The following is a 23,595-nucleotide window of genomic DNA, read 5'->3' on the forward strand; positions in this document are numbered from 1 at the left end:
TCACTTTCCGTTTGGAAGCTATTATTTCCCATTCGGTGTAGATGCTCTGCTGTGGTGTGAGAGCTCCATGTCTGATTTGCGTTCCTCTGTGCAAATCCAAGGGGAGTTTTGGTCCCCAGTGAAGCCAGACAATTAAGACTTAAGAATAAAATTGCCCAGCTAGCGTCCGTGTCCATGAGTTTCATTATCAGCAAAAACCAGGAAAGTGTGTGGACAGGAAAACATCTCAATCACTGAGACCAGAAAAGAATTCTCATCTGCCACTTGATAGCCCTCTCGGGAAATAAGGCGGTGAGAGCATCGCTGGAAGGTCAGTGCCTTTTGAGGCACCAGTTTTGACATCTCAGCTACAGCTGGAACTAGAAATGCCGCTTCTTGTCTACTGTCACGTTTTCACTCTGAAAAAGGTCAGAAAAGTTTCATCTTCCTGTAAAGCAAGGGAAGTACCTAGAATGCCTGTAGTCTCCTCCATGGTCTGCACAAATGCACAGCCTCAGCCCTGAATATTCATACCTCCTCCCAGAGACATCATCAGAGAGGCACCTCTGCAGAGGAGGGGTTCTCTATCTTCTGATGTAAACGTATTTGTGTAATTGTCACACTATCCACTGGAACAGAAGATCCACGAGAGCAGGGGCTTTGTTTCCTTATCTCCAGCATGTAGAGCAGTGCCTAATAGGTACACAGTAAATATATTTTGGGGAGGTCCCTGGTGGTCTAGCAGTTAGGATTTGGCACTTGCATTGCCATGGCCCGGGTTCAATCCCTGGCTGGGGAACTAGATATATATATATATTTTTTTTTGAGTGAATAAATTTATAGATGAATGAATTTGCTCATCAGCCTTCAGCGCTCTGGCTCCGTGTTGAAATGGCCTGATTCTAACAATTTCTGCACTTTCGGTTTTACCCAATGATGTTGTTATTCCAGAACAAATTAAACAACTATGTCACGATCCATGGCTTTGTTAGACAATTGGAATCCACCATCCCGTTTCAACACATTTCCGAGCTTTGAAACTGTCATCACCAAAAGATGTTGACAATTCCAGGGAGAGGGAAAACAGAAATGAACAGGTCCTCGTTATGTACAGCAAGTGAGATTGTCTGTGAAGCTCTACACACTGTAAACTGAACTCTGAGGAGCCCAGCTCATCTTGACGAAGCCATAAAGGGGATTGTTACCCAAAACCCCCAACACCGATGCGTGATCAAGACAGGAATACACACTCTGCGTTAGGCGGATGTTTGCACGACTTGGGGACTGCTATTTCAACTCTGCCCACACCCAGGAGAACTTCTCCTGAATGACAAATGATTCTCTATCACAGGATTTTAAAATAAAATTCTCATGTGACGTTCTGAGACAGATATCAGAAATTAAAGTATCAAATAGTTTTAGGGGAAGCGGCAGTTCCATAAAGCTCATTGTTCTTTTGTTCCTGTTTTTAGCAGCGCTTTGAGTCTAGATGTTTCATGATAAGTTATTGAATACTGTCCAGATCCCCAAGTCCTTACACGAACATTGGTGCCTCTCAGGAGGGCCTGTCTGTGCTCTGGGAACTCCCTGGGGAGGGACTGAATACACACCGCATGTTCCTAGTTCTGTCAAGACCTCAGTTTTAAACAAATGTGGTCCTGATGTCCTCATCTGTCAGACCCCAGATGTTGGAAGAGGCAGAGAAGAGGGTGGTCAGGAGAAAGAAACATTCTCCCCCAGGTGTGTGAAGTGCTCCAAAGTCCCTCATAAATTCTGCTGATTCCTGACAGTATCACTAGGGTCTAGCAAACACCCACATCTTAGGTGCAACAATTCTTCACCCAGGATCCTAGACTTACACAAGCATACAAGTGCGGACAATGTTCTTCAAGTATTAATTAAGACAGAAAAAGATGGAGACAACCTAAACATCAGTTGTCATGGAAATGGCTAAATAAATGATGGTGTGCCCACATTAGGCCATCTCATGCAGCCATGAATATCTACAATATTGAGATTTTATTTTAATCATGTTGAATATCTTGTGGGAGAAAAATTCTGGTGTAGGTATATGTGTCTGGAGAGACACAGATGAGTTCACTGTGATTTCCTGCAGGGAGTGAAAGATTGGAAATGAAATTAAAATAGAAAACTTTTATTCCTTACTTGAATTACACTATTTCGTCTGAGTTTTTTACATAGGCATGTATCATTTATCATTAAATTAAAATAAAAATGTAAAACTATGTAGGTGGTAGAAGTTAAAAATCCGTAAGTGTAGATAGATGATAGATAGATAATAGATGATTGATAGATAGATAGATAGATAGATAGATAGATAGATGATAGATAGATAGATAGATTACTTTATAGTCATTCCTAAGACAAACCTACTGAAAGTTGGCAGTTCAGGATTTGACTGTCATGACGAGGACACAAAGAAAATTGTTCTCTTAAGATTAAAAGGAAAAAGCAACTGGTTCCAACTCATCTGGGGTAAAATAACTTCATATACCCTGGTGGAAGCCTTCTCCAATGTCAAATTCACCCATAGTTTCTCTCCCCTCTCTTCTGTGCTCATTGGTTAACAACGTACAAGCCATATGATGCCTTTTATCAGCAGAAAAATTTTGCCAACCCTGGATGTCAAGAACTGCCTCACACAAAGTTTCAGCCCCAACTAATTTCGCCCTGCCCTCAAAGCTTGAGGCTGGGAGCTCCGAGGTTTCCAGACACACTGACGAATACTAAAGGGAATAAATAGTTTCTAGTCACAAAACTCTGCCCTTTGTTCAAAATTGAGTCTGACCTGGGAAACTTAAGGTTGGAATCTCGGGCTAAACCTTTCATCACAACAGCAGAACTTTGTTCTCATCTTGTCTGGTCTCCCCCTCAGAGACTCAATTCCCACACGCTCTGCACAGACCAGGAAGACAGCTCCTGGTCTCACCTGGACTCTTCTCTTTTTAGAAATGAAAGCAGAACAGAATCTTGACAAAGCTATAGATAATACATAAAGATACATAAAGATATAAAGTGAGGCTTCCCTGGTGGCGCAGTGGTTGCGAATCTGCCTGGTAATGCAGGGGACGCGGGTTCGAGCCCTGGTCTGGGAAGATCCCACATGCCGCGGAGCAACTGGGCCCGTGAGCCACAACTACTGAGCCTGCGCATCTGGAGCCTGTGCTCCACAACAAGAGAGGCCGCGATAGTGAGAAGCCCGCGCACCGCAATGAAGAGTGGCCCCCGCTTGCCACAACTAGAGAAAGCCCTCACACAGAAACAAAGACCCAACACAGCCAAAAATTAATTAATTAATTAATTAATTAAAAAAAAAAAGATATAAAGTGAAAAGCACCTGCAAAATTCCCCACACGTGCAAATAAGCACTGTTAATCTTTTGATATATTGATATATCCTGTTGCATATTTCCTATGTGCGTATATACACATGTGGGTAGGTAAATATAATATATATATATAAAAGACTTTTTAAAATTATTGTGCTATTTGCTAGCCTGTCTTCTTTTAAATAAAGCTGTATCCCAGACATCTTTCATCTTTATTGGTCCGTAAATATAAATTTACACCATCACTTTTAACAGTCACATAGCATTTCCTTGTATAGGTCAATTATTACTTATTTAACCAATCCCCTATTGATTCACATTTAGGATGTTTCCTATTTGTCTCTGTGATCTGTTGGTTCTAAAATCCGACCAAGCGCTGTCACCATCTGTGTAGTCTCAGACTAGAATAAAGGGCATCACCTCACCATCACCCCCTCTGTGTCCTTTGGACCATGGTGGGTTTGCTGGAGAGAGAATTAGAAAGTGACCAAGTTGATGGGATTTTAGAAATTCCAACTTATTACATTCAAGAAGACTTGAATGAAGAAATCCAGGACTTAGCAAAATAGAGCACAAGTTTAAATGCAATAGGTTTTGCAAATTTATTGTTATAACACCACTATATTCTAAAGTACAATTTATAAAAAGGACTAAACTTGGCTATCACTTCAAATACTGGGATGCATCCATCTATGTCATTTTCCTTCTTTCCCTCTCAAAAACGATGTTTCGGGTCTTCGCTTATCTGAAAGCGTTGCTGTTTCTTGAAGGGTCACTGACGTCACCTCGTCACTCCTTGTCGTTCTCAAGTAAAAATATTTCAGATGGATCCACAAGTGTGATCAACCTTCCCATCTGTTCCATAGCGTTGGTAAGCACCATACACGCTACTGAAATGTCAGCCGCTACCTATTCGATTAAAACCATAAGCAACTTAGCAGAATTATTTTAGTATTTCCTTTAGCTTACAATTCCTTTTGGAGGTTGGAAGTCGTATTGGTTTCTCAGGGCTGCCACAACTAAGTACCTCAGGCTGGGTGGTTTAAACAGCAGATATTTATTTTCTCCCAAGTCTGGAGGCTAGAAGTCAGAGGTCAAGAGCGGGCAGGCTTGGTTTCTTCCGAGGCCTCTCCCTTTGGCTTGAAGACGGCCATCTTCTCCCTGTGTCCCCATGTGGTCCTCCCTCTGTGCGTATCTCTGTGTCCTAGTTCCTCCCCTTATAAGGACACCAGTCCTACTGGGTTAGGGCCCACCCTCATGACCTCATTTTAACTTAACTACCTCTTTAAAGGTCCTATCTTCAAATACAGCCACATTCTGAGGTACTGGGGATTAGGGATTCAACGTGGATTTGGGGGATGGGGGGACACAATTCAGCCACCGTAACGGATGATATATAGTTCATGAGCAATGGGGTTAAAACTCAAAAGATGAGGGTCTGGTCCCAGCTCAGACACGTACTATGATGTCAGCTTGGACGAGTCCCTTAGCCTCCCAGGGTTTTGGCTTCCTTGGGGGGTGGTGACAAAGCCCCTCACCAGTGGAGGGAGGCGGGCTGTCCTGAGGCCCCCATTACCTGCCCCAGAGGAGCGACTAGGGGACAGACCCCTTCACAAGACACGTTCTAGGGCTTGCCCACCTGGTCACCTTGAGAATCTGGCTGGGCAGCCCTCTCGGGAGCAGACCCTGTTGGCTGGGCTCAGAGAGTCTGGTGTATAGAAACCAGGAGAGGCCCTGGGACACGTAGAGGTCTGTCCCTGCTGGGCACACTCGCCCTGCGGTCAAGCTCCATGAAGAGCCAAAGTGGCCACAAGAAGGACCTGTAGGGCGTTAAAAGTCAGAACAGAGGAACATCGCAGGAGCCTGCTGGAATGGTCCTCAGCTCTGACTGCTTCATGCACTCGTACTCATTATGTGGCCATGTCTGCTGAGGACATAGCGATTAAGTCCTCTAGCTAGAAAATCCCCAATGAACAGCACACGGTGAGCAAATTCTGTATCTGCCCACCTTTCCCATCACAGGAAATTTAAGTCAATTAAAATTAAGTAAAATTTAAAAGTCAGGTCCTCAGTCACAACTCACCACATTTCAAGTGCTCAGTGACCGCATGTGGCCAGTGGCTACCATACTGGACAGTGTACCTGTGGGACATTTCCATCAGTGCAGAAAGTTCTACGGGGCAGAGCTGCTATAGCCTGCACAAAAAGTTCAACTGTTAGTTTCTAAGTTTTCTACTCCATGACTCTGAACATGAGCACTGAATACATATTTCCTCAAGAAACATCTCTGGCACTCATGTATTAAGTTGCTGCACATGTAATATTAACATTAACAACACTAATAGTCTGTACTATATCACTTAGACGTACTTCACATATGTAATTCATTTAATTATTACAAGGACTCTATAATGTCAGTATCATTACTGTCCCAATTTTACAGATAAGTGAATTGATGCACAGAGAGGTTAATCTCTCCACCAAAGGTCACACAGCTATTAAGAGACAGAGTTGGTTTGAAACCCAGGATGTTTCTGCTGCTCTTACTGTGCAAGACGACATAAGTTGACCAACAGCTGGCCGACCTCGCCATGCCTCAGTTTGTTTAGTTAACTGTCACATTCAGAGTCCTTCACTACCTCCTACAAATATATATTAACTTAAGCTGGAAATGCCTCAGAACTTGGTTAGACTCTGAGTCATAGTCAAGGGCTTATCCGAGGAGCCACACAGCTCTAATTAGATTTTGACTGCTTTGAACTACATAGCTTCACGAAATTCACCACCTACACTTGGAGTCATCATAAACAGTTACAAGAAATGGTCGACCCTCAAGACTCAGGGATTCCGGATGTGCAAATTCACCTTCTTGCTAACATTTATTTGTCCCTCCAACATCAGTGCTCCCAGAGCCTTCATGGTGGTTTGCAGACACGCCCAGAGAGGTGAAAAATGTGTCACCGCAAGTACAGGTACCTAGCTGAGGATGAGCAAGGCGACACTGCCTTCCTATTTCAGCTCTCACACTGTAAAAAGTGTCCTTTCCACACTCTGTCTGGTACCATATTTTCAAATTTTTGTGTTTTTTATTGGTGATTTCACTGTTTCAAATGGTCCCCCAAGTGTCCTGCTGAAGTGCTATCTCGTGTTACTAAGTGCAGGACAGCTGTGACGGCTTTAACAATATATAACGAGGTATCTTTAAACTGTTGAGTACTGAGTATGAAACACCCAGGTGGCCTTGCTGGCCTCTGTCCAGAAGTGACTTCTTTCTCTCAATAACATTTTATACACATACCCTTCTGGTAGTTACCAAAAACTTTCATTTATACTTAATGTATATGTGTGATCTCCTTCTTATTGGTAGATTGCAAACTTGATGACAGGAGATATGGTGTGTAATTTATTTTTATAAGCTCTTATAGCACCCATCTAGCACAAAGCCTTGTGTGTAGTTGGTGCTTAATTCATGTAATGCGCTAAAGAATGGATGGATGGATGGATGGATGGATGGATGGATGGACGAACAGACGGCTTCAAGCAGTCTCAGAAATGTGAGGTAAAAGATAGAAACATGAAAAATGGATCCCAAGTAATAGAATTCTGATCTGAAATTTGCTACTGGGATACATGAGTTCTGCTTTGTTTTATGTTCGCTTAAATGTATAAGCTGAGTGTTTTTCAGAGAATTTACTTTATCAAACACGCGAAGAAGAAAAAGAGTCAAATTATGAAGCAACATGGATTAATGTAGCTGCTCGGAAACATTTCTACTTATGAAACACATTAAAGGTGATGTGACATAATTAGCAGTGTTACTCGTACTAAAAGTGATTTCTATGGTAACTCAGCACATCAATTCTGTGCACATTATTAATTCAGGAGATAATTTTTCAGGCTACAAGCTCATAGCTTGTAAAAATTAAAATATCCATTAAGTAACTCCCTTACCTCTGCCATGTAATCACTGGGTCTCCTAAAGGACTGATGTTCACTCTTATTCGTGATCCTCGCTTGCCTTTCACCCTCCTAGCAGGACAAGCCCCTCTCCAGTAGGACTACACATTTCATAGTAATTATCATCTCAGATATCGTGTTTGATCTGACTGGTCTGTAGGAAATGAGCTGCTCATCTTTGGGAATCAATTGTCATTTAATACATCAGAAAAGCAGTCAGCTAAGTAGTAGCCTGATATTCTGTGACTACTCATCCATCTCTAAAAGGCAGCTAGTTTCTTCCCAATTGACTCATGAAATAAGCCCTAAGGTTATTGCTAAGTATTATTTACAGAGAGAAATCCTTACCTTTCCCAGCGATTAAATACAACTTGCCGTTTCTTTAGTGTCAAAGACAATATTTCAAATTAAAGTAGTCCCCCCAAATTCCCTTATCTCCTTCCCCACACAGCACTTTCAGAACATCTGGGCTTGACTTTGTACGTCTTTGATCTTCCTAGCTTCTCTGAGCCTCTATTCTTATCAATAAAACAATCTTACCAGGATACTGCGCATTTATGAGATAATATTGATATGTCTAAAGGCCACATATAGGTTATCGATAAACGTTACCTTGGCTAACGGATTGTGAGATTGAATGTATGATTACAGATACACGTTCCTGCACGGAGGCTATGCCGTTCTCCTGTCCAAGCGAGCCGATGGGATTTTTCAGTTTCCGATTTCTATGTGAAGCACAAACACGAAGTCTTCTAGCATCCTCTGGTTCCACAAGGATCAACTCAGCCTCCTCATTTGGTATTGACAGTCTCCTTTCACTGCCAAGGTCACATGTAAAATACCAGGTCAGCTAAAGGGTGAGAAAACTAAGGGTGGTGCCCAAGGAAAGGGCCAAGGAAAGGAACACGGAGTCTGCTCTGCTCAACCTCCTTGCAGGTTGTCACGTTTCTGATCTCTGCCTGAACCTACTCCATGTCGTTATTCTTTAATATCCAGTCCTGGGACTCTGGTCTTGCCGTGTTTTATAATAAACCATGTTGTATTTATCTTGATCCATTCTGAAAATATTGATCAAGCAGCTGCTTTGGGCCAGGCTCGGGGTAGATATGGGTCCTGCCCTCCAGAAGCTACCAGCTGGAGGGAAGAGCATCGGGGTCAACAGATCAACAGGAACACAGTACAGACCTGTTGCTTCTAGCCGCGGGCTCACTCCGTCCACAATCTGAATTAAGCCTGGTAAAGCCAGACGTTTGCCAGCTTCGTAATTAATCCTGCCTGCCTCCACCCAGCTCTTCCTCGCTGGCCTCTGTCCTCCTTGACACCCTCCCGTTTTTCTCCCGGAACCTCTTGCATCAGCTTGTCAGGGGCCCCCCTCAGCTGTATCACTGGCTCTGGACCACACGGCCTGCTTGTGTGTTCAGTGCCTGGGCTTGGGTCAGCGTTCAGAGCCCTCCTCTTGACCTTCCCCACAGCTCCTTGCCCCCAGGACCCCTTCCTCTGGGTGGAGGTTCTCAAAGATGCTTCACAAACACTTAGTGGTCCCAGAGCCCTTCCAGGTGTGCGCAAGGTCAAGATGTTTCGTGATAACATTTAGACCTTTCCCACCGCAGGGACATTGGCAGTGATGGGGCAAAGTGATGGGTAAAATTGCTGGTGCTTAGCATGAATCAAGGCAGCGACAACAAACTCTACCAGACGTCATTGAATTCATCACTGCTGCTTTTTTTAAAAAAAGCCAGAGCTACCTAAGGAGCCTGCCTACCAAGACGGCCTCCTGGAGCAATGCCACTTCATTTTTGCAGGGCCATCTGGCTAGGTCTGGACTAGGATGCGAGTGAGAAATAAACTCCTAGATTATTGAAACAACTTTTTCATGTGTCTTTTGTTACAATATGGCTTGTACCAAAATTAATGCATAGTTGAGGACAATTTCTTAATAGCTACATTTGTTTCTACTGCATTCACAGGTTTGGATCTCAGAATTTCAAGGGCTAATTCATCATCAGGAAGCAAAATCAATGACTGTTAGGCCGTATCTCAAAGTGCTGGGAGGCTGTGATTCGCCATTATTCTTCCCCAAGTTGGGAGTGTCAAGGCTCTGGGCCCACTAACTCCACCATAAATAGACACTTTTCCAAGAGATACCTCTGCACTTCCCTGTGGCATCTTCTTCAGACAGTCTGCCAAATGCTTCAGAGAATGTGAAATGTAAGAAATTATTAGGGGGCTTCCCTGGTGGCGCAGTGGTTGAGAATCTGCCTGCCAATGCAGGGCACACGGGTTCAAGCCCTGGTCCGGGAAGATCCCACATGCCGCAGAGCAACTAAGCCCGTGCACCACAACTACTGAGCCTGCGCTCTAGAGCCCGCGAGCCACAACTACTGAGCCCGTGCACCACAACTACTGAAGCCTGCGCGCCTAGAGCCTGTGCTCCGCAACAAGAGAAGCCACCGCAATGAGAAGGCCACGCATCGCAACGAAGAGTAGCCCCTGCTCGCCGCAACTAGAGAAAGCCCGCACACAGCAATGAAGACTCAATGCAGCCAAAAATAAATAAATAAATATATATATATGTAAAAGAAATTATTAGGAAATCCTTAGAGTGTATTACAGTGAAGGTATTCATAATTTTTTTATCCATTTCTAAAACTCTAAATCTGGGGATTTAATTTAAGGGATTACTTAATTTTAAAAGTGGAAAAAGTGTTATACAGGTACCTATATATTATTTTAATATTTTTAACAAGAAAAATTGCAAACAAATGTCCCATAATTGAATGATGACCAAGTAAATTATGGTGTAGCCTCTCTCTGGTTTTTTAATTAATATGTCAAGAATTATAAGCATGAAGAATATAGAAACATGTAATAATATGCCTAATACAAAGGTAAGGCAGGAAAACAGAATAAAAGTTTTACTTCTACTATGATTTTAAGTATGAAAAAATAACATATCCGTTAGGACAAGAAGTAGCGAAGAAACAGAAAACTAGGAGGCTATGGTTACAGGGCTGGGGCTGATACTCTGATGATGCTGTTTGCTCTTTTTTTTTTAATATATAAATTTATTTATTTATTTTTGGCTGTGTTGGGTCTTCGTTGCTGCGCGTGGGCTTTCTCTAGTTGCGGCGAGTGGACGCTACTCTTTGTTGTGGTGCACGGGCTTCTCATTGCGGTGGCTTCTCTTGTTGTGGAGCACGGGCTCTAGGTGCGCGGGCTTCAGTAGTTGTGGCACATGGGCTCAGCAGTTGTGGCACTCGGGCTTAGTTGCTCCGCAGCATGTGGGATGTTCCCGGACCAGGGCTCGAACCCGTGTCCTCTGCATTGGCAGGAGGATTCTTAACCACTGTGCCACCAGGGAAGCCCCTGTTTGCTCTTTTAAATTGTCCATGACTGTTGCTTTGGTACTATTTGAGCAATAAATGGTTTTTCTTTTTAATTTTCTTCTTTTTTACATTTCTCTTCAAAACTTATGGGAATAGAACATGCTTGCTGGTTAGTACAACACCTGTGGCACACAGTACCCTTCCCAATGTCCCCAGCCAGGTGACAATACACAGCCAGGTGGGAGCCCTTCCATGGCTTTGTCCATGTTTACACAAACAATGCACACCTAGAGTCACATTTTAGGGAAGCTTTGTTTTTGATATTTGCTTTTATGAAAAAAGAAAAAGAGATGATGATAAATGGATTACCCTGCTATGTTTTTCATGCTTAATGGTACATTCTTGATATCTCTTTAAATCATTCTTTTCTTTTAATAGCTGTATAGTAATGTATTGACTATTTTCAAACAAAAATAAAATAAAAGGCATTGCCCTCCCATTACTCGTTTTGCCGTCTCACCCCTGCCACAGTATCTTGAGCGAATTCCCGAAGTGCACGGTCTCTTGACCTGCTCGTGAACTTTGCAGTAATCACAACAGTAGCTCTGGTGCAGCTAGAGGATCTGTGTAACCAAGCAGGAATGTTCAGCCCAGACACTGAGAGGCTCAGGGCAGCTTTCCCCTCCCTAGACCCCAGAGAGACATCCAAGGATGTCATCACCTGCTGATGAGTTGTCCGCTCTGTGCTGTGACAATTCTGCCACAGTGCAGCGTCCTCGCTACTGATTTCATCTCTAGAACACACTGCACAGATCTGGGGAGAATTTTCATGGCATCAGTAACTTATTTTTCATATCTTCTTCCAATTTAAGATAGAGGTCTTTGATGATTTGTAGATGACCGTCCTTCCATCAAAATCAAATAATTCATAAAGTCAACTTTACAAACAGGTGATATAAGGTAATTTAGGGAAAACCACAAGATTCAATTTGTGCTTCTAACAGCTCAAACTTGGCTACCTCTGAAATTTTGCATTTGCTTGATGAAATGGTTCAAAAGATCGTCTCTCCAATATTTCACTTACTGAGTAGTTTTGTCTTTCCCCATCACTTTGTCCATCACAATTTATCAGGTCTTCAAATACGCCTTGTCTGTACATACAGATACCCTCCTTAGGACAATCTCCTTCGCCAGTGAAATATCTGATTTGATTATAAAACACTTCTTTCTTCTTGATATCATGTATCCTTCTGAATTGATAGCATAGAGTTAATCGACTGGGCGGATGTGAAGATGAAAGCCCAGGTAATTAGATAGTAGATTAATCATTTGTTTTACAATCAGTTCATGAACTCAAAGCCTTCTGGATAATGTATCATATGAAGCCATTCTCCTGAGACCAACGTGAACAGAGAAAAAGCAAGAGAAGTAAGACAGAAATATACATACACTGTCCATTTCTAAAGTAGAAAAAAAGCTGAAAAAGTTTTGACTAAAGGCTTTAAACTCTCTGGGCACAAAAGACAATACTTTGTAGAGTCATTGATCCGGAAGAGAACTGGCAGAGAATACAAAAGATTACAGTGTAACACCACATGGAGAACAACCAAGTTCCTTTGATCCACAGAGAACTCCACACAAGAAAGATCTAAGGTTGTTGAGGGGGGTGGGCCTTTAGCTTGCTTCTAACAAATAGAGCATGGGGGTGGGGGGCTTCCCTGGTGGCGCAGTGGTTGAGAATCTGCCTGCCAATGCAGGGGACACGGGTTCGAGCCCTGGTCTGGGAAGATCCCCCATGCTGCGGAGCAACTAAGCCTGTACGCCACAACTACGCCTGTACGCCACAACTACTGAGCCTGCGCTCCGCAACAAGATAGGCCGTGATAGTGAGAGGCCCGCGCAACGCGATGAAGAGTGGCCCCCGCTTGCCGCAACTAGAGAAAGCCCTCGCGCAGAAACGAAGACCCAACACAGCCAAAAATAAATAAATAAATTAATTTAAAAAAAAAAAGAGCATGGGAAAGGTGAAGGGATTTCACAGATATATTTAAAATCACTGATCGTTGAATACGTTATCAAAAAGGGAGATTATCCTGCGTGGGCCTGACCTAATCAGGTGAGGAAGAGATTACAGAGGGGGTGGTAGGTTTGTTCACTATCTTGATTGTGCATCAAGGTGATGGTATAACAGGTGTATACACGTGTTAAGGTATATCACCTCGTAAACTCTAAAAACGTACAGTTTGTTTATGTCAAGTATACCTCAATAAGGCTGTTTTATAAACTCTACAGTGATATCCCATCACACTCAGAATAAAATCCGATCTCTCTCACTTGGCCCATAAAGCACGGCACACCCTGGTCCTCAAAGCTCATCTCCCACCACACTCCCCTTTGTTCACTCTTTTGTAACCACAAAAGAGTCTTCTTCCTATTATTCAATAGATCAAATTTATTCTCACTTTTTTTTTTTGCATCTGATTTTCTTCTGCCTGGAACACTCTTCCCCTGACTCTGCCCCTTTCATTGTTCAAGTCTTAGCTCAAATGTCCATTTGTCAGAGAAGCCTTCTCTTCATCCCACCTGCAGTGGCCCCTAAACCACCCACCACTGTTTAATCCTTTGCAGCACTTGGTCCTACTTGTGCCAGTGTCTATACCGTCACCTGGAGGAGTGTCTAGGGAAGGTCTACGCTGAGATGGGTCTGGAGAGATTATTACGTTGTGTTAGCAGTGGAGGTGGGAGGGAGTGAGGAGCCCATTTTAGGTAGAAAGAGCATAAGCAGAGGTAGGAACAAGAAAATCAGCCTGGAGAATATCTGGGACTAAAAGCATTGCCTGCATTTGGGAAGCAATAAATGTCCAACGTGAATGTAAACGGATGTGACCACTATGGAAAACAGCATGGAGGTTCCTTAAAAAACTAAAAATACAGTTACCATATGATCCAGCAGTCCCTCCCCTGAACATACATCCAAAAAGAAGAAAACTCTAATTTGAAAAGTTACGTGCACCCCAATGTTCACAGCAGCGTTATTCACAATAGCCAGGACATGGAAGCAACCTAAGTGTCCATCAACAGATGAATGGATAAAGAAGATGTGGTACATATATATGCAATGGAATATTACTCAGCCATGAAAAAGGATGAAAATTTAGCCATTTGCAATTTCATGGTTGGACCTAGAGATTATCATACTAAGTGAAGCAAGCCAGACAGAGAAAGAAATACTACATGGTATCACTAATATGTGCAATCTAAAAAATAATACAAATAAACTTATTTACAAAACAGAAACAGACTCACAGACACAGAAACCAAACTTATGGTTACCAAAGGGGAAGGGGGGAGAGGGAATAAATTAGGAGTATGGGATTAACAGATACACACTACTATATATGAAATAGATAAGTAAGGATTTACTGTATAGCACAGGAAACCCTATTCAGTATCTTGTAACAGCCTGTAATGGAAAATAATATATAGATAGATAGGTAGATAGATAGATATAGATATAGATATAACTGAGTCACTTTGCTGTATACCTGAAACTAACACAACATTGTAAATCAACTGTAGTTCAGTAATAAGTAAATAAATGAACATAAATGTCCAGCATGGAGTTACAGACATGAAGCCGCCATCAGGTCATGCAAAGTCTTGTGTACGATGCTTCAGAAACAAGACTTAACACTAAAGAGGTTTTAAGTAGGATGGTGACAAGCTAACTTTTGTTTTCAGTTATTTGCTCTGATGGCAGACAAAATAAGAAACCCTGGTACTGAAGATAGAGAAGAGTGGACTATTTTGAGATGTATTTAAGAGATGAAGTAAACACCACTCAGCGACTGATTACTGTTATATGAAAACGTCAAATCTATTCCCCACGCTGTTAGTTGGCTTGTCTAGACAGAAGATGGAACCACCCATCTGAGAGCTAGAATACAAAAGGAGCTAGTTTAGGTGACTTGTGGACATGTTGAACTTGAGGATTATCCTTCATGGCCAGGAAGGGATATCTAGCAGTCAGAACACATATGAGCTAGGCCTGGGGAAGCAGGCTGATTTGAAATCATTAACTTGTGAGAGGAAATTCCAAGCCATGAGAACAACTGGAATTATCCCAAGAGAGTCTGTGTGAGTAGGAGAGCTTCGAGCCAGGAATGGAACCGCTGGGAACACCATGATCATCTCTAATATTTATTGCCACTTGCTGTGTGACTGTGCTATGTATGAGCTTTAACTATGTTAGCTCATTTAATCTCACATCATAAATCTGCCTTCCCATCTTTCTTACTGGAACCTTCTGCAACCAGTTCGTAAAAAGTACTTACATTTACATGGACATCAAGCTTTTCTATTTAGTAAAGTAATTTATGATCAGACTTTCTCAGAATGTTTCTAAGCTCTGCAATATTTTGCCTATCTTCTAGGATTAGAATCTGATGCAGTAATAAAGACATTTGCCTTATTATTCCAGCAAATGTATAGATATAATCAAAACTCACCTTTGAAAACAAGTCTACCACGTCATGCTTCTTCTCTAAAAATGTAGTTATTCTCTCAGTGAGTAACTAGTTTTTAAGTCAACTACTCTATGAGAGGATATAAATTACAAGGTTTCCTGGGGCTCTGAAGTTATGCAACTCATTCTGCCTGCTTACTTTGAAAGAGCTATTTTCTTTGAGTCAGAAATTTACTTATACAGACTGACTATTTTACCATAATATTGGACCTCTAGAATAGGAAATATTCTACTTTTATTCCATTTACATCTATTTCTTTCTAGAGTTCATTGTTCAACATTTAATGAAGAACTGTTAATTGTATGGGTAAGGACTGTGTTTTTCCTCTCAGATATATCACTTAATGAATTTAATTAAGAATGTTATGGAGGTCTGCTTCATAGGAGGACATTTACAAATTATTCTGGGCTTTAACAAATTAAGAATTTGTTCCATGAAGTCAGATTATTACAGAAACATCAAATTAAATTTTGGATGGGTTTATCACTTAATCATTCAGGGTGAGTTTCATGATGCTTACTTTCTCCTGAGTTTGTTTAATTATGAACTTCTAATGCATTTATAATTACCATGAATCTTAACTTGGCAGTTGTACATATACTGATTTCTTAAAATTCATCACCTCAAGACTATAGCAGACATTTCCGTAAATATCCCTGCTCCCTTTTGTTGCTGTTTAGGTCTCATCTGCTCCCTACATAACTATACTATTATTGGTTAGGTTCTACATTCATTATTTCACTTAATCACCGTGCAATACCCCTTATAGGATTAAGTGTCATTATCTGCATTTTATAGATGGAAAATAAAAAGGAAGGCAAGTGAGATTGGAGAACTTCCCCAAGTTCAAACACCAGAAGTGGTAGAATAAGGATTTGAACTCATGCCTGTCTGATTCCAGAGCTCACACTTTTTCATCACAGCTCTGATGAAAGCCTCTTTAAGTAGAGCAACTGCGTGACCCACCTTTGTATCACAACCCACGGGTACTGTATCCAGCAAGTAGTGGAGCTGAATACTGTCTGATTGCATCAATGAAGGAATAAGAAAGTGCTTGCAAGATAAAGTTATGTGGGAATATATAATATAGAAATTCTCAAAACACACCTGGGATATACAAAGAAGGAGTACCACCCCAATTTTGCAGGTGAGGAAACCAAGCCTCAAAAGCCAACACAGTTAAGAACAACTAGTAACTGGTAGGTTTGAGAGTCACACCAGGTCTTTTATCCCCAGAATCAGTTCTGTCTGCCCTGCATCCCATTGTCCTGCATTGCAGACAGAGAGATCAGAAAGCCTGGCTCAGAGAGGCCATGCAGCAGAGTGGTGATGCGGATGGACTTTGGTGTCAGCACAAACTCTGATCAAGACCCAAATCCCTACTTACGAGTGATGGGATCTAGAGCGATAAGCCTTAAGACTCCTCATCTGTGAAATGAGAAAAACAGAAGCACCCACCTTACAGGACTGTTTGGAGCATCATATGAGATAATACACTAGCATCCAAGCACAGAGTAAGGGACTCAATATACGTGACCGAATATTTTATATACTCTTTTTGCTGCAAAACAGAGCCTCCCAAAATTGGAAGCTCGGGTCACTAGTGGCACACAAGTTGGATGTTGATGGTACAAAGACAAGTGTTAGTAACACTGAATCACAACTGCAAGAGCTAGTCCCCTTTTAATGATCTTTTCATTCATATAATCAGACCAAAAAGAATGTTACCATTCACTTTTAACACGATCACTTGTTGGTCTCTTTTTTTAACAAAGATCAAGCTATATGTGAAAGTATTAACAGGTAATAGTAACAGGAGAGAATTTAGTTTAAATGTTATGTTTTTATCCCTTTCATTTGTATATTTACTTTATTTGCATATTAAGAATACTTTGTTTTCCATTTTATAATAGTGATATTATTTTCTCTTTAAATCAATTTATTGAGTTTGGAAAAGTGCCAAACTAGCAAAAGACAGCAAACCACACAAAAGTCCATCAGTAGGAGACTAGTTGAATAAACTCTACACATCCATACAGAGTATACCAGGCAGCTGTAAAAGAATGAAGAATATCCTTATATACTCAAATAAAGCTACCCCCAGGGTATACGAGGTGAAAAAAAGCAAGGTGAAGAAAAGTGCATATGGTAGGCTATCACTTTCCAAGAAATAGAAGATATATATATCTCCACTCTCAATGAATATATATACTTTACATATTTATATATATGTGTGTATATATTTGAAAAATATGTATTTATATTTGCCTACATTAAAAACAAAAATATAAACCAGAAACTGAAAACATTGTCTAAAGGGGAAGGAGACATGAGGATGAAAGAATTAGGATGAAGGCTAGACATTTCTGAATATATTTTGAAGATTGAACTTCAGAAATATGTAAATGTTTTATGTAGTTATAAAACAGAATTAGTGAATTCTGCTTCCAAGAAAACAGAGTAAACCTGCTTTTCCCTACTCCTCCTGCTAACTGCAACTGAAAACCCCGGACAGTATATGTAAAACAAACATACAAAGACTCTGAAAGACAGAGAGAGGCACACAGACTAGAAAGAGACCTCAGGACCTTAGGAATGACAAGGTGAGTTTTCTTTTTTGCCTCAAATGCCCTGAATGAATACTGGAAAAGCTGGTTACTCGGAAATGCCAATGGACACAGACAAAAAAAAAAAAAAAATCCCCGAGAGAAACCTGCTCTCTCAACTCAGAGGACCAGGAAAGGGCAGCCTAACAAGAAAGAGAATGTTTCGACAATAACCACCCTACTCCAGACAAACACCACAGACAGCTGCAGACCCACCTGCCTCCCACGCCCCCAGCCAAGGCTGAGTGCAGGCAAAGTGCCCCGTGTCCCCCCTCCTCCAGGTGGCGTTAGAGCAGGACAGGTGGGGAGCCTGGACTTCAAGCCACACCAGTGAGAACGAGGTTCCCCACCCTCTCCAGGCAGGGCGGTGTCAGAGGACACAACATCAATATACTGAAAGCAACTGTACCTCTATACACCATCAGTGACCATATGGGAACGGAAATTAAAAGCACAATACCATTCATAATAGCTCAAGAAAAATGAAATCTAGTAAAACACGAACAGGGATTTTATGCTGAAAACTAATGAAAGAGAACATCTAAATAAATGGAGAGACCTACCAGATTGATTAATTGAAGGACTCAACAAAGTAAAGATGTCGATTTTCCCCAAATTGATATCCTGGTTTAACATCCTTTCTTTCAGAATGCCAGCAAGATTTTTATGGAGATGTAGACAAACTTATATGGAAAGGCAACTGAACTAGAATCGTTCAAACAATTCTGAAAATTGGAAAACAAAGTTGGAGGAATCACTCTCCTTGATTTCAAGACTTGTATAGCCACGGAAATTAAACAGTGTAGTTCTGGCTGAGGGGAGACAAAAAGATCAACGGAATAGAAAAGAAAATCCAGAGAGAAAGCCACACAAATACAATCAACTAATTTTTGACAAAGATGTAAAAGCAATTCAATGGAAGAAGATAGTCTTTTCAACCAACAGAGCTAGAGTAACTAGATACCCACAGACCAAAAAAAAAAAAAAAAAGAACTTCAAACTACACTTCACACTTTACACAAAAATTAACTCAAAATTGATCGTAAATTTAAATGTATATAAAACTATAAAAAATTTAGAAGATAATATAGGAGAAAATCTTCAGGACCTAGATCTTTGTTAAGAGTTTTTTAGACATAACACCAAAAGCATGATCCCTAAAACAAAAGCTTGGTAAATTGGACTTGAAAAACATTTGTTCTATGAAATGTTCTGTTACAACATGAAAAGCCAAGCTAGCTACTGGGAAAAAATATTTGAAAACTATGTAGCTGACAAAGGACTCATATCTAGAACCTTCAAACCTCAACAGTAAAGCCATAATCCAATTAGAAAATGGGCAAACGACATCTCACCAAAGATGGTATACAAATGGCAAATAGGCACATAAAAAGATGTTCAACATCACTAGCCCTTAGGGAAATGAAAATTAAGACCACAGTGAACTATCACTACACACATTAGAACAGTTAAATAAAAAGCAGTGACAATACCAAATGCTGGAGGATGCAGAGAAACTGGATTTCTCACAAATTGCTGGTGGCAATGTAAAGTGGTACAGACATTCTGGAAAACAACTTTGCTTTCTTAAAAAACTAAAAATACGCTTACCAGACAACCTGTCAGTTGCACTCCTGGTTATCTATCCCAGAGAAACGGAAACTTAGGTCCACACAAACCTGTACATAATTGTTTACAGAAGCTTTATTAGTAGTGACCAAAACCTGAAAATAACCAAAATGTCCCTCAGTAAATGGATGGTTAAACAAACTGAGGAATATCCACACCATGGAATAAAAAGAAACCAACTACTGATATACCCAATTTGGATGTATTTCAAGAACATTATGTTGCTAAAGAAAAAAGGCTAATCCAAAAGGTCGTAAGAGGTATAATTAATTCCGTTTGTACAACATTCTCAAAATAAAAAATTTCTAGAGGTAGAAAGCAGATTAGTGGTTGCCAGGGATGGTGGGAGGGGGAGGGGGAGGGGTATAATTATAAAGGAGTAGGGTGAGGGAGATCTTTATGGATGGACTAGTTCTATATCTTGATTGTGGTGATGGTTACACAAATCTACCCATGAGATAGAATAACATAAACCTATATGCATACTTTTTACCAGTGTCATATTCTTGGCTTTGATATTGTACAATGATTATGTAAGACGAAACCACTGGAGGAAACTGGGTAACGGCTATATGCAATCTCCTTATACTATATTTGTAAATTCCTGTGAATCTATAATTATGTCAAAATAAAAAGATTTTTTTAATTAAAGGGGAAAAGAGGATTCCTAAAAACTTAAAATGAAATAAATGAACCTAGTTGTGTAGCAAGTAAGTGGCATAATCACACATAGAGATTTTATTTCAAGGGACTTTACAGTCATTATCCTTAGGATACATCCTAAAGAAAAAAGATTAGCCAAACAAAATCTTCAACTGTTTCCGATAATCATATGGCTGGTGATAAAGTTATTCTTTTTCTGAGACAGTGTTGTGTGTATTGTGAGAAAAAGCGAATGTGCTATTCCATTAACGTCATTGGGAATTGACATTTTTGGTATAGGCGAAGAGAAACAGACACTGAAGATCAATGAGGTTGAATAAAAATGTGTAGTTCTAAATCTGAGTTGGAAATATCAGTATAAACTCAAGAAAAATGTTATTGTATTATATCCAATAAAGGCATGTCTATTCTTTAGATCAGAACATCTCCACCATGATAGCTTATCAAAGGGGCGGTGAGGGGCATGCCCCCCTGCTAGTTTCCCTGGTAACCGATGGGCTAACCTGAGGTTAATTCCCCCTATAACTGGTAACCTTCCCCTTCCCCCAGGAGCTAAGTATGCCACCAAGTCCTGCCGGCTGTCTGCCGCACACGATGGGGTGTCGCTCCAGGACCTTGTTTCAGACACGTAAGCTGCCCCACCCATTAAACCACTGATGTCTCTGTCACTGACTCTGGGCTCTTCCTTTGGTCTTGGGGCTGGGCAAGTACAGGGCTTGCAGGCCTGCAGGGTACAGCCCGACACCTCACATGGCCCAGAGACAGAGAAAGGGCTCACCCCTGTCCTTTTCTTGTAAGGATGCTAATCCCATCTGGGGGGCTCCATTCTCATGACCTGTCACCCTCCTCCAAACACCACCACACTGGGGCTTCAACATATGAATTTGGGGGAACACGAACATTCAGTCCACAGCAACTTGTCTCGTTGAATAAATTATAGCAAATACTATTATTACTGTAATTATGGTATATGCACACATAGAGGAATATATTGATATTAGACATTATTTAATTCTTAAAAATGTAAACCAGAAGCTTGCCATCTCTCCTGCTATTTAGAAGGGTCTAAACCTCTACCTTACATAGAGCTATTTGTTTTTCACGTCATTGATTAAGCAGGTACTCGATGCAAGAGGGAACAGCAGTGCATAAACCTACAAAGCCCTGCCCACCTACAGCATGTATTCTGGTGATAAGAATACAGACAATTAAGGAGATGCAAACTAGTATATATAGAATGGATAAACAACAAGGTCCTATTGTATAGCACAGGGGACTATATTCAATATCCTCTAATTAACCATAATGGAAAAGAACATGAAAAAGAATATATATATATGTATAACTGAATCACTTTGCTGTCCAGCAGAAATTAACACAACATTGTAAATCAACTATTCTTCAACAAAATAAATTTTTTAAAAAAGAATACAGACAATTATGTAAAACTCTATATTGGCAAAATAACAGTTATGCAACCTAATGACTAAGACCCTTAGTTTACAAACTAAAGTGTGTGGGAAACATTACACAAATTCATTTTTCAATAAATGCATTTAATTTCTATTCTGACCCCCATCCCTACAAAATAGGCAAAAGAAACAAACCTCAGTCACGTGGGGGATTTCCTCTCACCCTTCTGCCGGCTCGAGTCAGGGGGTGATGAGGTGGCAGTCCACCTCAGGGGGGCCTCACCAATTCATTCGTCCATGTAAGTCCCCACTGGCACACTCAATGTTCTGTTTCTTTGCATTGACTTGATTTTTTAAATACTGCATTAAAATAGGATTTATCTTGATGACAGCATTTGGGGTGGGGGGTGTCTCCTTAGGTTTTGCTCTCAAGGTAAGTGCCTCACTCACCCCCCTGGCCCTGGGCGGACAAGCCAACATCTGAAGCCCCTCTGGCCTTGTGGTTGCTTCTTCCCAAGGCTCATCCAAGCCTCGGGTCGGGGAGCTTGGACTCAGGGAAATTTCTGAGGGTTGTTACTTATTTCTACAGATTTCCTTTCCTTCCAACGGAGCAGAATATTACTTTATTTTTCTCAAATATGTGACAGGAACTTACAAAATCACTCCTCCTGAGAGAGTGTTTTCTGACTTTGGGTTTACCTGATTAGGCATCCGGAGGCAGACTGTCCAGATTCGTGGAAGATCATCGGTGCCCTGGGGCCCTGCTCCCATGTCCAGGGCAGCGTTCATACTTTTCTGGCCGATGGAAATTGAGTCCAGGAAGTAACTCAGAGCCAAAATCAGTCAGTTGTGAATGACAACTTATTTTTATCTCTGTTAAACTGCTAACTCCCCAATTAACTTCTCCTTCCAGAAAATGCTTTTCTCCCGATGAAGCTCACAGCTTCCTGACAGCAGTAAAAATGTTAGAGCCCATCAGCTCCACCGGCTGACATTCCAAGTCAGCGGTATTTGAAGTTACATTTTAAAAGGCTCATGGGGAAAAAAAATCATTCAAAAAGCATTTAGCTCTTCAAACGTGTTCAAGCCCAAGGGTTCACTGCATTCTAATTACTCTGGTAACTGCTTTGCAAATAAAAACTTTTAAAACTTACAAGCAGAAAATAAACAGGGGAAGAGAATGGCCAATAGCTTCTGTCAAAAAAGATGAGGCTAAAGAAATTATATGTTTAGAGTAAGGTGTTTTAAAATACTGTATACCTCAAAGGAAAAATGGTCTTCATGAAACAAGCTTTTTCTCAAGTGAAATATCTTTTTTCCCCCCAAGAAACTTAGAAAGAGCCTTCATAAAACCAGAAATCCCTCTCTGAGGGATACACATATCCATGGCAACAACAGTGTGTGACAATAAAATTAGCTTCAGAAACAGAAGAAATAGAAGATATTCAAGTACAGAGAGATTAGGTGATGATTCAGGACACGGTGATCTCTACGTATATTTTAAAAATTATCCCTTGCCAGAAAGGATTTGAGATGACTTAAAAGGAAGCATAAAATCTAACCAGATAACTCCCTCTTGTGAGAGCACCGGAATCACAGCTAACTGCTGAACCATCATCGACAGGAAGACACTGGAACTCAGCAAAAAAGACACCCCACATCCAAGACAAAGGAGAAGCCGCAAGGAGACGGCAGGAGGGGCGCAATCACAATAAAATCAAATCCCATAACTGCTGGCTGGGTGACTCCCAACCAGAGAACACTTACACCACGTAAGTCCACCCACTGGAGTGAAGGTTCTGAGCCCCGTGTCAGGCTTCCCAACCTGGGGGTCCAGCAATGGGGGAAGGAATTCCTAGAGAATCAGACTTTGAAGGCTGGGAGACCAGGTAAACTGAGTAACCTCTGCAATCCTTTTCAATCCATTTCACCATTTAAAAATAAGACCGTTTGTGACTTGCTGGAGGTTAACTCCCTCCGGGCAGTTAGGACTTGGAAAACACAAGCATAATACCCACTTCCAGGCTGGAAGAAATAAACAAGCTTGCCCTTTCTTCAGAAATGCTGTGTCCTTCCAAATAATTGGAATTGTTTTTTCTCAAGAATTAGTAAAATGCGATTGTATGAATTCAAAGAAAGGGCCCAGTC

At 41.1% G+C, this 23,595-nt stretch overlaps 1 long non-coding RNA gene across 1 annotated transcript; it reads right to left on the bottom strand.

Moving 5' to 3' along the window:
- Positions 1-2,330: 2,330 nt before the first annotated feature.
- On the bottom strand, positions 2,331-6,838 carry LOC309646614. The gene is made up of 3 exons (XR_014255470.1): positions 5,480-6,838; positions 3,338-5,210; positions 2,331-3,026 (listed from the first exon to the last, which is right to left on the bottom strand). It is a non-coding gene; the product is annotated as an uncharacterized lncRNA (long non-coding RNA).
- Between the last annotated feature and the right edge of the window lie 16,757 nt (positions 6,839-23,595).

Source organism: Balaenoptera physalus, assembly GCF_965194825.1.
Source record: "Balaenoptera physalus genome assembly, chromosome: 17".
NCBI lineage: Eukaryota > Metazoa > Chordata > Mammalia > Artiodactyla > Balaenopteridae > Balaenoptera > Balaenoptera physalus.